Below are 17,225 nucleotides of genomic sequence, written 5' to 3' on the forward strand. Positions count from 1 at the left end.
GGCTGCCACTGCAGTTTCCATCCTGGTGGTAGAAGCCAAAGCACCCCAGAATCCTAATGCATTTCTCCACCCACGAGACTTGGAAGAGAGAGCTACCAGAACATTGGACTTGCCTACACCTACTGGAAAGGAACCCTGTCCCATAGCCACCAGGAGAGGAAAAGGCTCCTTCTGCACCCACTGGAAGAAGGGATGGGAAAGAGACAATATAAAAACACACTCAGCAACAGAAAAACAAATATGTCACCATCAGAGTCTAGAAACTCTATACCAGTAAAACTCGAACATTCCAACACGAATGAAGGAGAAAAGAATGACCTTAAAAACAATTTCAAGAGAATGATAGAGGCTCTCAAAGATGATATGGGAAAATCCCTTAAAGAGTTAGAAGAAACCTGACTTCTCCATGGAAACTCTGAAAGACAGAAGGTCCTGGATAGATATTCTACCAACACTAAGAGACCATGGATGCCAACCCAGACTACTATACCCAGCAAAACTTTCAATCACTATAGATGGAGAAAACAATATATTTCATGACAAAACCAGATTTAACTGTCACTGTAAAAAAAAATCACATGCTTGATGAGGGTATAGGTAATTATTTATTGTGGAAAGTACTTCCAAGAGAAATTGGCAACCCAGGTGAGTTAGCAACTTTGTGAGACTGAACCAGAAGCTCCAAAGAGAGCATGCTTCGCTCCTGCATAATCTTTTATTTCCACGTCCAAATGCAACTCTAGCCATACCCAAAGTAGGCATGTTCAGCAGCACAGCTATCTAAAATCTCTCCCTACAATTCCCCTTTTAGTCTAAAGAACATATTTAAACTTAAAACAAACCAAAATTGTATCAATATACAAAATATCTCAAACATATGTAAGGCATATATATATATATACATATATGATCAGGATATTTATGCATAGAAAGAAGACAGTATGAGAAATTGTTATTAACAAATTATAAATTACCAGAAGATATAATAATCTACCTATATCACATCCTAAGTGTATCTAAACCTAAACTTATCTGAAAGAGATGTCCAAGTCTGAACACCTCCTTCCAATCCCAACCCTAAACAATTGAAAACTAACTCTACACAGGTATAAGTTATCATGTAATGTCAACAGTAGGGAAATGGGGTGTAGTATTCTCAGAACTACTTCCTGATGAAATGGGATGACGACAACCTCATAGGATCCTGTAAGAAGAAAATGTTAGTATAGTGAAAGTATCAAATGAACTGGCTACAACATTTGTACCCAGTCTCTGTTTGGCTGGAGATGCTTGATTGAAGTTCTTTACTGAAGTTCTAATATTAATTGTAGTCTTATCTGAGACTATGGCCAGAGTGCAGACGGTGCACCATGTAAGTTCTTTGGTCCAGAGTTGTGTAGAGCAATGTAGTCCCAAACAACTTTCAGGACGGTACTTGTCAGTTCAGATGTATCGAGTCAGATCAGAAGGAATCAATGAAGTAGGGCAGTTCAGAAGCATTCAGTCGGATCAGTTAAAGATGATGAAGTGGGGCTCCATTTTCTTTCTGAAGTGTTTTAAGATGGGTGTTAGGAAATTCTTTGTGCTCTGTGTCAAACTCAAACACTAATATCAAGAAAGAAATTTCAACTTTCATATGTACACATACTGGGAAAGGCAACTATAAGGAAGATAGTAAACATGAGGGAAATTATAGTTTCAGAGAAAGAATTGAGTATAAACAGATGACAGTCCCTAGTTTCATTTACTTCTGTCTCATATCAGTGGTTCCTTGATATGATACAGAAATTCTGAATTTTATTTTAATAACATGCTTGAATTTAGAGCAGGAGAGCCAATCCAACTCCAAAGCCAGCTTCAGTTTAAGTGAATTCGGACTAAAAGAGTATTAGGAAGTAAAAGAAAATAGATATTAAGGACAAAATTAAGAGCATTATACATTGATACCAAACATTAGATTCTTGTTTCTTTGATGTTCCTTTGGGTAGCCATCCTCTCTTCTTCAGGTATCCATATGTTCAGTATTTTGTCACTGTTTAGAAATGGATTTACCTATGAAGACAAAAACAAAACATTTCCCTTTCCTTTTGTGAGGTCTCCATGTACCTCATGGAATATGACTTTGTGGTTGAGCTTTCATCTTTCCTTCTCCCATGGTTTCTCCTGTTCAGATCGAATCTTGATCAGTTTTGATGGAATCCAAAGTTTTTCTCCTCCTGTGGAAACAAAACCGAAACCCTTCCCCAACATAACTCATATCCTGGTTTCCAAGATGAGGTCATAATATCCTTGAAATACACTGATTGGTTTAGGTTAGAAGTTTTTTCTGTAGTCCAGGATTTTCTGCAGCTCTTTATCCTTTCTCGTTAGCATTAAGAAAGTTTAAGTTTAATAAGGCATTGTGTAATCTGTGTTTGGGGGTATTTGTTCCCCCTGGCTGTTTATGAAGCAGTTCTTTTAAGGTGCAGATAGATCTCTCAACCATTGCTTGACCTGTAAGATTGTAAGGTATACCAGTTACACGTTTTATAATGTAATATTTGAAAATTATTCCAATATAATGGAGACATATGCTGGAGCATTGTCAGTTTTTATTTGTGCAGGTATACCTATAACAGACATCACCTCTAAGAGATGTGTGATAACAGAATCAGCCTATCCAGAGCTGAGGGCAGAGCTGAGGGAAGTCTGAAAATGTGTCTATGGTATGGAGTATATATTTCAAACTCCAAATTCTGGAAAGTGAAATACATCCATTTGCCAAATTTCATTTCAGTGATTACATTTGGGATTACTTGCCTGCTGGTAATGGAATTTGATTATAGAATGAACAGGTAGGGCAGTTTATTACTATTTCCTTGGCTTATTACCAAGTGATAGAAAAATTGTTCTTTAAGCCTTTGCTATTAAAGTGGTGTTTCTTATGAAATTCTGAAGCTTCCAACACACTTCCTATTAATAAATGATCAATCTCATCATTGTCTTGTGCTAGAGGAATTGGCAGACTTGTATGGGATCTGAGGTATGTTTTATAAATAGGATGAGTTATATTTCTGATGATTTCCTGTAATTTTAAAAACAATTAGGTTAATTCTGTGTCATCAGGAACAAATTCTGCAATCTCAATGTGTAAGAATACTCTTTCTGCATACTGAGAATCTGTAACTATATTGAGAGGCTCTGTAAAGTCTTTAAGTATCATGAGAATGGCATATAACTCTGCCTTTTGTAAGACTTATAAGGGCTTTGAACAACTTTACTTATTTTTCCTGATTTATAACCTGCCTTACCTGATTGTTTGCATCAGTGTAGAATGTAAGAACTCCAGAGGCAGGCGTTTTTCTTACAATATGTGGAAAACAATACAAATTGTTTTCCTTATGTATTTGATTCTGTCTGTTTTGGGATAATTGTCACTGATCAATCACAAAAAGTCACTGCAAGCCCTTTTTTATTATTCATTATCTTTTCATGAGGAGTAAATTTCCTAATTTATTAAGGGTAAAACAGTCTCTGCTAGGTCCTTTCCAGTCAGTTGATGAAGCCATAACTTACCTTTTAATATCAAATCAGAAATCTTTCTATACATGTCTTCAGTTTTTTATGTTTATGTGGCAGTAATACCTATTCTGGTATGATGTCTTCCCTCTGCATCAAATTCCTGGGGGATATTTTCTAGATGGTGAAATAACCATAATGCAATCCAGTTTTGGATCTACATGGTTCATATGTGCTTCTAATATTCTCTTTTCTACCCATTCTAGTTCTTTTTTAGCCTCAGCTGATAATATTCATGGACTATTTAAGTCCTTGTTTCCTTCTAGTGCCATTTTCAGATGTTTTCAATCATGCCCTTCTAGTTGAGAAATTTCTCCATGTAGTTTTTGAAGATCATTAAGGGTATGGTAATGATCTCTTCTGATCTGTACTTTTGTGGTCTAATTTTCTGTGGATCTATTATATAACCCAAACAGTTGATGTAATCTCCTCTTTGTATTTTTTTACTGGGGCAATCTGTAATCCAGAGAGGTAAAATTTCCTTTACTGCCCCAAACAACTTTTCCAACGTTCCTTCCTCCAATTTATCAGCAATAGGGCAGCCATATAATGGCAAATTATGGATTGTGGAAATTGTTTGTGAATTATTTCTAAAGGTTCTCGCACAAAATACCGACATAAAGTGGACTATTTAACATTCCTTGTGGCAAAACCTTCCACTGAAATTTCCATACTGGTTGAGAATTGTTATAGGTAGGCACGTGAAGGTAAACTTTTCCTTACTTTTTTCTTGTAAAGGTGAAGTGAAGAAACAATCTTTTAGACCTATCACTATAATTGCCATCCTTTAAGTATCAGAGAAGGTAGTGACAACTAATGCTGCAGAGAGGCCATAGGATGAATGACTTTGATGGCTCTCAGATAAGTAAGAATCCTCCATCTACTACTCTTTTTTTTTAAAACAAATGCAGGAAAATTCCATGGGCAGGCAGATTCTTCAATATGTCCAGTATTTAACTGTTCCTGAACCAGCTTTTCAAAAGCCTCTAGCTTCTCAGAGGTCATAGGCCATTGCCCTACCCAGACAGGATCATCTGTTAGTCATTTTAAGGGTTGTGCTTTTGGCTCCATTGTAGGTGTGGCACTAGCATCCTGTTTCTGTACAGCCTATATGTATGGCATCTGTTTTCTGTAGTGCCTGACAATATATTTTTCTATCACTAAAAGCTCATTTGATACATATCTGATACAGGAAGAAATTTAATCTGTGTATTCCATTGCTGTAAAAGATCAAGACCCTAGAAGTTTATAGCAATAATTGCAAAATATGACCTCAGTCTTACTCTTTGTCCTTCCCACCCTATACACTCAACTCATCAAATTCTTTGTTTCACTTGAGTTAGGGTTCCAATCCCTAAGAATTGAACCTTTACTTCTTGTAGGGGCCATCTGAAAGGCCAAGACTTTTGAGTTATGATGGTAACGTCATCTCCAATGTCTAAAATTTCGATAATCACCTTATTATTCACTTTAACTGATAACTTTGGTCTGCAATCCTTTATAGAAGTTTGCCAAAACGTATGTTTTTTTTTTTATTTCCCCCAGTTACGACTGGCACATCCTCAGTAGGTAGTCTATCAAACAGACTGTATTATTTACAATGCATAGTGGATCTTCTAATTGTCCTGGGAGAGACTTTTCTCCACTGTGACTGGGAATGACCAGACCACTTTTGACATAAGGGTCTCCGAGAGGACAATGGAGGAGTTTTTTTTTTTGGTTTTTACGAGACAGGGTTTCTCTGTATTGTTTCGAAGGCTATCGGTCCAGCCTGGCCTCGAACGCACAAAGATCTACCTGCCTCTGCCTTCCGAGTGCTGGGATTAAAGGCGTGCGCCACCACTGCCCGGCTGGAGTTTTTAATTGTAAATGGATCCTAACAAAGGACAGTGAGGATATCCAGAGACTCATCAGGTCATATTTTGAAAACATTCACTACAAAGTTTGAAAGTTTAAAGGATAGACATGACTTACCTAAATTAAATCAAGAAAAGATAAGCAATTTAAATACACCTATAATGCATAAGGAAATAGAAGCAGTCATCAAAAGTCTCCCAACCGAAAGAAGCCCAGGGCCAGAAGGCCTCAGTGCAGAATTTTACCAGAAATTCAAAGAACAGCTTATACCAATTCTCCTCAAAGTATTCCATGCAATAGAAACAGAAGAGTCTTTACCAAACTCTTTTTACGAGGTATCAACAACATTGACACCCAAGCTGCACAAAGTCACAACTAAGAAAGAGAACTTCAGACCAATATCCCTCATGACATTGATGCAAAAATACTTAATAAAATAGAGGCAAATCGGATCCAATAACACATCAGAAATATCATCCAACATGATCAAGTAGGTTTCATCCCAGGGATGCAGGGATGACTCAACATATGAAAATCCATCAATGTAATCCACCATATCTGTAAGCTGAGAAACAAAATCACATTATTTTCTCACTAGATGCTGAAAAACCCTTTGATTAAAAATCAACACCCCTTCATGATAAAGGTCTTGGAGAGATACAGGATAACAGGAACATACCTAAACATAATAAAAGCTATATACAGCAAATCAACTACCAACATCAACTAAATGGAGAGAAACTCAAGGCAGTTCCTCTAAAATCAGGAACAAGACAAGACTGTCCCCTCTCTCCATACTTCTTCAATATTGTCCTTGACTTTCTAGCAAGAGCAATAAGACAACAAAAGGAGATCAAGGGGATAGAAATTGGAAAGGAAGAAGTCAAAATTTCAATATTTGCAGTTGATAATGATAGTTTACATAAGCAATACAAAAAACTCTATATAAAAACTCTATATATAAGAGGGTTGATAAATAAATCAGAGATACATCACCCTTTACAATAGCCACAAACAACATAAAATACCTCGGGGTAATGCAAGCCAAACAAGTGAAAGACCTGTGTTGCAAGAACTTTGAGTCTTTAAAGAAAGAAATTAAAGAAGACACCAGAAAATGGAAAGATCTCTCATGCTCTTGGATAGGTAGGATCAGTGTAGTAAAAATGTCAATCTTGCCAAAAGCAATCTACAGATTCCAGGCAATCCCTATCAAATTCCCAGCACAATTTTTACAGACCTTGAAAGAAAAATTATCAACTTTATATGGAAAAACAAAAGACCCAAGATAGTTAAAACAACCCTGTTCAACAAAGCAACATCTTGAGGCATCACCATCCCTGACTTCAAGCTCTATTATAGAACTATACTCCTGAAAACAGCTTGGTATTGGCACAAAAATAGACAGATTGTTCAATGGAATCAAATGGAACACCCCAATATTAATCCATACATTCATGAACACCTAATTTTTGACAAAGAAGCTAGAATTAAGAAAGCACATTCAACAAATGGTGATGGCAGAACTGGATGCTGGCATGTAGAAGACTACAGATAGATCCATGTTTATCACCATGCACAAAACATAAGTCCAAATGGATCAAAGACCTCAACATAAATCCAGCCATACTGAAACTCTTAGAAGAGAAAGTAGGAGGTACCCTTGCTCAAATTGTTCCATGAGACTACTTCCTGAACATACCAGTAGTACAGACACTGAGATCAACAATTAACAAATGGGACCTGCTGAAACTGAGAAGCTTCTGTTAGGCAAAGGACACAGTCAACAAGACAAAAAGGCAGCCCACACAGTGTGAAAAGATGTTCACTAACCCCACATCTGACAGAGAACTGATCCCCAAAATTTACAAAGAATTCAAGAATCAAGTCTCCAAAACACCAAAGGATTCATTTAAAAAGATGTGTACAGAACTAAATAGAGAATTCTCAATACAGGAGTCTAAAATGCCTGAAAACATATAAGAAAGTGCTCAATATTCTTAGCCATCAGGGAAATGCAAATCAAAACAATTCTGAGCTATCATCTCACTCCTGTCAGAATGCCTAAAATCAAGAACACCAGTGACAGTTTATGCTGGAGCAGATGTGGAGAAAGGGGAGCACTCCTCCACTGCTAGTGGGAGTGCCAACTCATACAGCAACTTTGAAATCTTCCCCAACCCATGGGATATTCAACGTGGGGGCTGGAGGGCACCTACAAGAATGATGGGGGCAGGCAATACGATAAAATATGCCAAGACCAGAGTCTGATCAAGGCAACATCTTTATTCATCACAAGGGGACTTATATCAGATAAGTGAGGAGGGAAATGGATGAGGGTGTGCTTGCACCTGCAGAGCAAGAGGTCAGTAGGAGAGGTGGTCTGCTGCATTGCCTGGCACCCTAATCTGCAGGGCAAGAGGTCAGAGGTAGGAACTCCTATGTTGCTTGATATCCTGACATTAGGGTCCAATCCTATCTATTACAATTACTATTGCTCAGGCCTAACTCCTGAGGACCTTAGAGTATTCCAATTAAGCTAAACCTTAACTGACAGATAAACTACAGGCCTGTTTCTGGAATTTGCTTTATGTCAGAATAGGTGGCAGGGTAGTATTAGTGTCACGTCTTCTCTGTGAGTCTGTGATGCAGTCTAGTTGACTGATGGCCAGAGGCCCCTGACAGAAATCAGTATGGAGTGTCCTCAGGAAAATGGGGCTCAGTCTACCACAAGATCCAGCAATTCCACTCTTAGGCATATACCCAAAAGATACACATTCATACAACAAGGACGTTTGTTCCACTATGTTTATAGCAGCATTATTTGTAATAGCCAGATCCTGGAAGCAACCTAGATGCCCCACAACTGAAAAGTGAACAGAGAAAATGTGGTACATTTACACAGTGGAGTACTACTCAGCAGAAAAAATGGGATCTTGAAATTTTCAGGCAAATGGATGGCACTAGAAGAAACCATCCTGAGTGAGGTAACCTAGTCACACAAACATGGTATGTACTCACTCATATATGGAATTTAGACATGAATCAGGGGAGTGCCAACCTACTATCCCACTCCCTCCATCCAATGACTGATGGAAGTAGAGACAGATACTCACAGCTAAACACTGAACTGAACTCACGGAGCCCAGTGAGAGAGAGGGAGGTGTGATGAGCAAAGGGGTCAAGACCATGCTAATGAAACAAACCCACAGAGACAGCTGACCTGACAAGGGGAATCTCTTCAACCCCAGACTGGTGGATGATAGTCCAGCATGGGATTGATCTAGATCCCCTGAATGTGGTGTTTGTGAGGAAGATTCTGCAATCTCTGGGGCCCTGGGTATTAGATCAATATTTACTATGGTGCATGAATGAACTTTGGGAGCCCATTCCAAATGGAGGGCTGCTCTCTCAGCCTGGACACATGAGGGAGGGCCTAGACCTACCCTGGATGAAATGACAGACTCTGTAGATTCCCCAAGAAGGGGCTCACCCTCCCTGGGGAACGATATGGGGATTGGGTGGGGGAGCTGAGGTGCAGTTCCAGGGGTAAGGGAGGAGGGGAGAGAGAGGGAGATAGGATTGTCATGTGAAGCAAGCTTGTTTATAATTAAAATTAAAATTTATATAAAAAAGAAAATTTCAGCTATTGGGGAATCCAGCAACAGACATGTAGAGGTTGGCAAGACTTCCTAGGTACATTAGAGCCCACATGATATGACAAAAGTCTCAGATTTTGGACATGGAGGCATAGTCTTTGAGGACTACATGGCTGTGTTCAGTTTCACTTTTAAAAAAGTTTCTCTTTGAAAGAATATTAAATTAAATGAAAACACAAATTGTTCCTTAGCTCCCAAATACTATCAGTGGTTTAGCTTATAGGAAAGAAAAGATAATAGTTTGGTTATAGTAAACGCTGTAGTTGACATATTACATACATTGAAATGAGATCAACGGGTTTTATATCATCAAATATTTAAATTCTCAATATTAGTTAGACCAGAAACTATTGATTCATTGACTATTTCAGATCTATCATTTCTAGAGCTGAAATACCTGATGTAACTCTAAAGAATGGATACACCTACTCCACAAAGATGAGGTGCCCATATATCTCTACCAAGAAACAATATTTTGGATATATTTTTGGAGCATTCATCCTATAGCTCTTGGCTCCATACACTACTCTAGAACATCATGACAGCAGTAATGTATTGCAGAAGAGTTTGTTTACATAGTGTAGACAGGAAGCAGAAAGCAAGAGAAGGACAAAGAAAAGAGCAGCAACAGGACACCTCCAGAGATTTATACCTGCTCACCCACTCCCTCCACTTAGGCACTGCCTACCAAATCCTGGAGAACCTTCCCAACAATGCCACAGCAGAAAATTTCAACACATAAGCATTTTGTGGAAGACACTCAGGAACTATAGATTTGGCAAATACATTTCTATGGGTGAGCATCTAACTTTAATTTTCAGTTGATTCTATGGATATAATTAATTATATGTATGTATATAATATAATTTTTAATATCTATTTAAAATGTCTATTACATTCCCTTTTGTTTATAATAGTTGAATTGTTGGGCCTAAAGAGGCCCGGGCATGAGGCCCAGTGGAGCTTCCTGAGCCTGGCTACAGTTTGGCTATCTGTTTTTGGCTTTTCATTTCCACATAGGGGTAACTAAGCAAGGCCTAATCTAAAACTGCCTCTGCCCAGCTATTGATAATGTGCAGAAATATTATTTGTCCTTACACCTCACTCCATGCTGAGGCCCCCAAAGCCTTTCTCAGTGATATGTAAGTTAAGTGCATACCTGTTGCAATAATAAGAGCTCATGCTTGGACAAGTCTCTAATCAGTATGGTTTTCTCCAGTGACTAGGAGGGTGCTCTGAGTCTTTGACACTCTCTCTATCCCACTCAGGCCCAAGGAAGCACCAGCAGGACCAGCTCCTCCACAGCCCCACCTACTGGATAATCTGGCAGAATGACCTAGATCTAGAGCTCCACTTTTAAAAACTCCATTACAATGCCACATATAATGTTAAAAGGTCTATTTATTTTATTTCACATGTAAGAGTGACTTGTCTTCATGTGTGTGCACAAGTGTGTGTCCAGTGCCCATAGGAACCAGAATACTGTGTTGGATCACCTGGTTTTGTAGTTACAGATTGTTGAGTGTTGTCATGTGGTAGCTGGAAACTGAATCAGCATTCTCGGCTAACGCAGTCAGTGTTTTTAACCGCTGAGTCATCTTTGCAACCCTCCCCTCAAACATATTACTTAGGAAGTACATGGAGCTATTACATCATCATAGGAAGCTACACTCAATGGCTTATTTCACAATATGTGTTCTATGTAACTATGAATTATAAAACAGGACAATACTTTTAACTGAGTTACTTTTATATCTAAAAATAGAGTAGTATTCCTTGTGACTCACAGTGATTAACAAATTCATTATTGGTTAGAAAAATACTTAAAAATAAGTATTCAGTAAGGATTCATTTCCCATATTTTATAATAATTCAAGAAAAATTTCAGTGGGAATCAAGACATACTGGGAATATAAACAGTATATCACTTTCTAAAATTTTAAAAATATAAAATGTATTAGAAATTAAATTTAACCTATTTTTTAAACTAATTCATGCCTACGAATTCTCAATAAATTACTCTAGTTAAAGTACACATCTTTGTACCATGAGATTGAAATGTTTAAACATTAATGAATATTATTATAGGAATAACATAAAAGAAGCAATTCAAAGCACATCTGGTTAGAGTTAGCTTAATGAGGCATTTCCAATCTAGTCATAAATAATTAACAAAAATTATAGGAATGTAATAGTTTGGGTATCACATATACAAAGGTGATTTTTAACAACTACTAGGATTTTATAATTTATATTCTTTTATAATTTAAAACTTGGAGGCTATGAAATCGATGATAATTAAACACCACAATTTAAAATACACAATAAGATATTGTTTCTACAGAATATATCTCTCATGTTTGTCTTAATTATAAAATTTTGGATTTTAAATTTCAAGAAATATTTTTACTAATGTTATTTTTCCCTCTTGAGTACACAAATTGTACCCTAATTCTCTTTAAAATAATATCAACAACCTACTCTCAATAATTATGCATAGACTTAACTACTTTGACAAATGATCAAAATGTACATAAGACTGATAACCTCAAGACAAAAAGTCTTAATAGAAAATCATCAAATCACCATTTAGAGAGAGGGATTCCATATAAAGGCAAGGAAATCCTTAACATACAGAGATGAATGATGCCAACTCTTAGATCTCAGACCATCTATATGCTTTAATTATCTAAGCATCTCTCATTAAGACTCCACCTTTAGTAACTATGCAATTGAAATTCTCATTAGCTACTAGCTTTTGAAATAAATTTAGGTTCATTCTTTTTCTTGAGGTAATATAAAGCGTGTGGCTACCCAGTCTTTTTTTCTTTAATATTTTTTCATTTAACATACCAACCTCAGTTTCCTTTCCTTCCATTGTCCTGCCGCCCTTTCCCCACTTTCCCATTCCCCATCCACTCCTCAGAGCAGGTAATGCCTTCCTTGGGGAGCCACCGAAGTCTGGCATACCAAGTTGACACAGGATAAATCCCTCCTACTTGTATCAAGGTTGAGCAAGGTATCCCACCATAGGGAATGGGCTCCAAAAAGCCAGTTCATGCACAGGGGATAGGTCCTGGTCTCACTGCCAGCACCTCCCACCAAAAAATATCAAGCCAAACAACTGTCACCCAAATTGAAAGTGCCTAATTTGATCGCATGCAGGTTCCTTAGCTATTAGTGCATAGTCCATATTAGTTTGGGTCAGCTGTCTCTGTGGTTTTCCCCATCATGCTCTTGATCTCCTTTGTTCATATGATCCTTCCTCCCTCTCTTCAACTGGACTCTAGGAGCTCAGCCCAGTTCTTGGCTGTGGGTCACTGCATCTGCTTCCATCCATTACTGGATGTAAGTTCTATGATTGGGGGTAGAAAAGAATAGATGGTTCATGAGAACATGAGGAATCCAGATGGCCTTGTTGGGGTAGGAACTGAGTGGGAGAGCAATGAAAGAGAATGCTGAGTCTTATGATAAGTACTTCCTAATACTTTTCAAGAAGCTACCTAAGTGTTTCAACAAATGTTCATTCATCTTTGCCTTCTTGCTTGTAGTCTCTGTGGCTATAGTTCCTTACCAACACTATGTTCTCTGCAACCCATTGTTTTTGTTATGTGGTATTTTAAATTCATCAATTTACAAACATACTTTCTTCTACCTCTGCCACAGGTTACTTAGAAATATTGTTACCTTACGAGTTCGTGAAGAATCTCAAAATATTGTTTTGCTATTGACTTAATTTGACATATTATTCCCTGATAACAATGTTTGCATCATAAATTTTTAAATGAATTAAGTGGAGTCAAGTGAAGTGCTGTCTGATTGAAAATTTACAACATGTTTTGGTACTAGGATAATAGATTATAAAAACTGGAAAAGAGTGACAAATGCCATATACTAAATAACTAAATGGATAATTCCATTTCGGTTGTCTGAAAACAGTGAGTTTACCTATTAAAGTGTTAGAACAGTGAAAGATTTTAAGGAAAACCATTCTAAGTATATGTGGGCTTGTTAACACTATACATACATGACAAGCTATTCAAAGAAGGCAATAAGTGTATGAATAATTCTTGATTCTAACCAATTCATCGAGAGAATACTGTTATCCATGAAATTTCACAAGTGAAGAAGAGGAAGAAGAAGAATGAGGAGGAGAAGGTGAAGAAGAACTTTTACACATATCACAAATATGTCTGTTAAATACAACCTTATGTAGTATTGCGTCAAAGCAAAAATGTGGCATCATGTCTTCTTCTGTTTAAAAATAAACAATTCTCAAAGGATTAAGATTACACCTTGAAATCAGGTATTTATAAAACTTATGGACAAATTCTACCATCTGTATGTAGTGCTCTAAATATTCAAAGTTAGATATAGAAAGAGATGTAAACCCAGTAGAGTCCAGTGATTGGTCTTTCAAGAATTGGAATTGGATACATGGAAACTCAACAACATATTTGAGTACACTGTATTGGTAAAAATGTGACTAGGCAGGACTAACTGACACTGGAGTTGCACAAAATATAAAACAAACCTCTGATGGTTTAATCATCTGTAGCTAGAAATCAGAGGAGGTAGTTTTCCACAATGACCCAAGAACTCTTTCTCCAATGCTCTGTTTACAAGTATGAATAGGGAGAAAGGAAAGGAAGGGTTTCCAAAGAGCAAAGCTCAGAAGTTGGAAAATAGCAAAAGGACATGAGATGTGACTAACAAAGTATGAAACTAAGTTTTACGGTAAAGTACCACTGGAAGAAAAACAAAAACAAAAAACTTAGTCCTATGAGAAATCAGATGCATTAAAGCTAAAATAGTAAGATAGTCACATATAAATTATTTGAAAATATGTCTTCTGATACTATATATTAAGAATGTTGGAATACTACTTACAATCTGAATTTCTACTTAGACTCTATTTAGAAGAAATTTATATATTTTAAATATGTTCATATTCCATTCATGTATCCCTGTAGAATGACTCAAATGCATCCCATATTCAAGATGCTCATATTTGCTTTTTTATAAACTAAATTTAAAAAATTCATGAGTAAAATAATGTGTTGACTAGACTAAATATAAATTGTTACATTTGTAAAATGCCATATAGAAAATTATGTAAACCTTAGCTGTATTCTGTTTTCAAGATTGTAGCCTAAACTTTAGTAAAGAAAGTTAAAGAGTTTAAGCTTTTTAATTATAGTTTATAACAATTTATTCAATTTGAATACACAGAGAAAAATTGACACAGGCATATTGATATTTGCTTATTTTTATAGCAAGTACTGATATATTTCCCATATAATGATCCACTTTTCTGGATATTTACTACACATTAGCTAAAATTATAAATTCAAATAAAATGAAGAGGTAATACTCTGGCATGATAAGGACTTTAATCATCAGAAGTCAGTGTTTGTTGAATAGAATTTTACTGAGTATGCAAATAGAAGGTGCTTCAATATAACACAGGAAAAATAAACTGATTATATAAGGAGTACCTCTGAATATTTTTTTAAATCTTCTAATATGTAGAAATCATATGGAATTTAGATCCAGAAGCCTCAGTTATAATTAGTGCTATCATTTATTATGAATAGGATAGGGGGGCTGGTATTCAACACACCTTGATGGAATGATGCCAGTGTTCTTATCAACCAAAGGAGGAAATGAATCATAATTTTAAGGGTGCTTCCAGACATAACTAGTAGTTTAAATACAGAAGTAACTATGCACTCTGCTTTGTGATATAACATGTGTTTCCTATGGAAATAAAATGCATAGCTAAGCGAAAGTAATAAATTAATTCAATTCACACTAGTTTAAAATTTCTTAAGATGTTTCTGGCTGGAAATTAAACAAGATCATACTATTTGTGTCAAGTTGACATAAAAGAATAGCCAGCACAGCTGACCACATATCAACTTGATACAGTAAATAAACACATTACTGTTGAACCCTAACCTCTCCTTTCTTGCTTACATACAAGAACTCATATTTATTTCAATATGACAGTATGAAACATTCCATAGTGTAAATTCCCATGGTCTTTAAAAATTCAAACACTTGATAATTTCATTCTCTTTAAAATGTCCAAAATCTCTGCAAAATTCCCAAGCCTTTCTAAAACTCCAAAGTCTTTTGCAAAGTTCAAAGTGACTTTATTGTAGACTCCTATAAAATGATGATTACACACACACACACACACACACTTTCGTCTCTAAGAAGAAAGAACAGAGGAACAGGGCATAGTCATAATCAAATCAAAGGATAAAACATTTTAAAGTGCAAAATATTCAGTGCCTGAAGTATGAAAGCCATTTACGATCTGTGGGTTCCAACGGGTTCCATTTCTTGAGTTCTTGAAGTTAACAGTGCATGGAGCTTGTCAAAAGTCTCCAGCTTCACTCTATATATGTTGCTGTTCTTGACTATCATTCATTGCATATCTTAAAAGTGTTGAGGTTTCTTACTATAGCTGGGCTAAATCTTCATCAATAGCCAGGGACTCTCACCCTGCCACATAGTGCCAAGCTTCAACTTCTTTCCATGATCTCTTCATGCTTTCATAACCATGCTACCTGGGAAACCTTTCAGTGTGGCTAATAGCACAGGCACTGATTCTGAGGAAACATTTCTCAGAAGAGTTCACCTCAGAAATCTTGGTCTCTTCTTAATCATCTTTTTTTAACCTCCAGGTGAACAGTACCCATTGTCTCAGCAAATGGAGTGCTATTAATTATTCAGCTCCAACTGACCAGAACTATATATTATTCTTAACTCAAAATATCACATAAATCACTCTGATAGTCTTTACTTCCCTCTGAAACTTGACTAGACAGGCCTTCACCATCTGCATCTTTTTCAGTGTCTCTATCTTGAAACTCCCACAGGATAGCCCATTAATCTCTGATTACTCAATAGCTTTTTTAGTAAAAAAGTTACAAACAAACATCCCCACAATCCTCCCCAAAACAATTTGGTTGGGTCTGCGTGATGATATATTATTTATGTTGTAATAAAGTCACTGGAGATCAAAATGAAAAGATAACTACAGTCATAGAGTGAGGCAGTGGTGATATACACATTTAATCCTAGGACTTGAGAGACAGAGACAGACAGATCTCTGTTAGTTCAAGGTCATACTGAGCTACACTAAACTGATCCAGTCTAAAAGAGAAACAGCTCACACAAAGGTGATCTCAGCACTTGGGATCACATACCTTTAATCCCAGCAGTTGGGAGGCAGAGTTCAAGGCCATCTTGGGCTACATGAGAGTAAATCAGTGCTCACACCTTTAATCCCAGGATTTGAGAGGTATAAAAAAGAAGAAGCAAAGAGTCTCATAAAAGATTTAGTTTCTGGACAGGGAAGGCATAGGATTGCAGTCTGAGTCTTGATAGAGAGAAGTGCAGTCAGTATTGTACTCTGAGGGTTCCTGAGGACAGGACAGGCCTTTCTGCCTGAGGTAGAGGTCAGTTAGAGGCCAGCTGCTTTGCTTCTCTGACTATCAGTTTGAATTCCATTATAAGTCTCTAAGTTTTTTATTCCTGTTACAGTTCTGTCACAGCAATATCCAACAATTGATACAAACTTAGTAGGTTTTGTATTGCTGTGATAAAATATCATGAATGAAATTAACTTGGGAAGCAAAGGGTTTATTTCAGTTGCCATTTCCCCATTACACTCCATCTTCAAAGGAAGGCAGGGCATGGATTTCCAGCAGGAACTTGTAGACAGGAACTGACCTACAGACCATGGAGGATCACTGCTTATTGGCTTGCCCCAGATTCTGTACATAGGGAAATTCCATTTGGGCACTTATCTTTGTTTTCTTATGTATAAGCATATTTTGTTCATTCTAAATGTGGAAACAACACAAAACTTGTATACTTGTGGTCAGGATTTGAAGTAATACACTTGATAGATATCACTAACTTTCTGTGTGATTATTTGGAGAAATGCAGATATCATTAACTGGCTTTGTTTATCAAGTTGTTCCATCTTGCCAGATCAAAGTTCCTCATTTAAAAAAATTAAAAAATAGGGATATGTTACCTATATACTATAGTTCAAATAATTTAAGAAAAAAATCAGTAAATTTAATTTGTTTACTGAGACAAACTTATTATCACTTAGCAATGTTGTTAACT

This window comes from Mesocricetus auratus, unplaced genomic scaffold (assembly GCF_017639785.1).
Source record: "Mesocricetus auratus isolate SY011 unplaced genomic scaffold, BCM_Maur_2.0 Super-Scaffold_100020, whole genome shotgun sequence".
Taxonomy (NCBI): domain Eukaryota; kingdom Metazoa; phylum Chordata; class Mammalia; order Rodentia; family Cricetidae; genus Mesocricetus; species Mesocricetus auratus.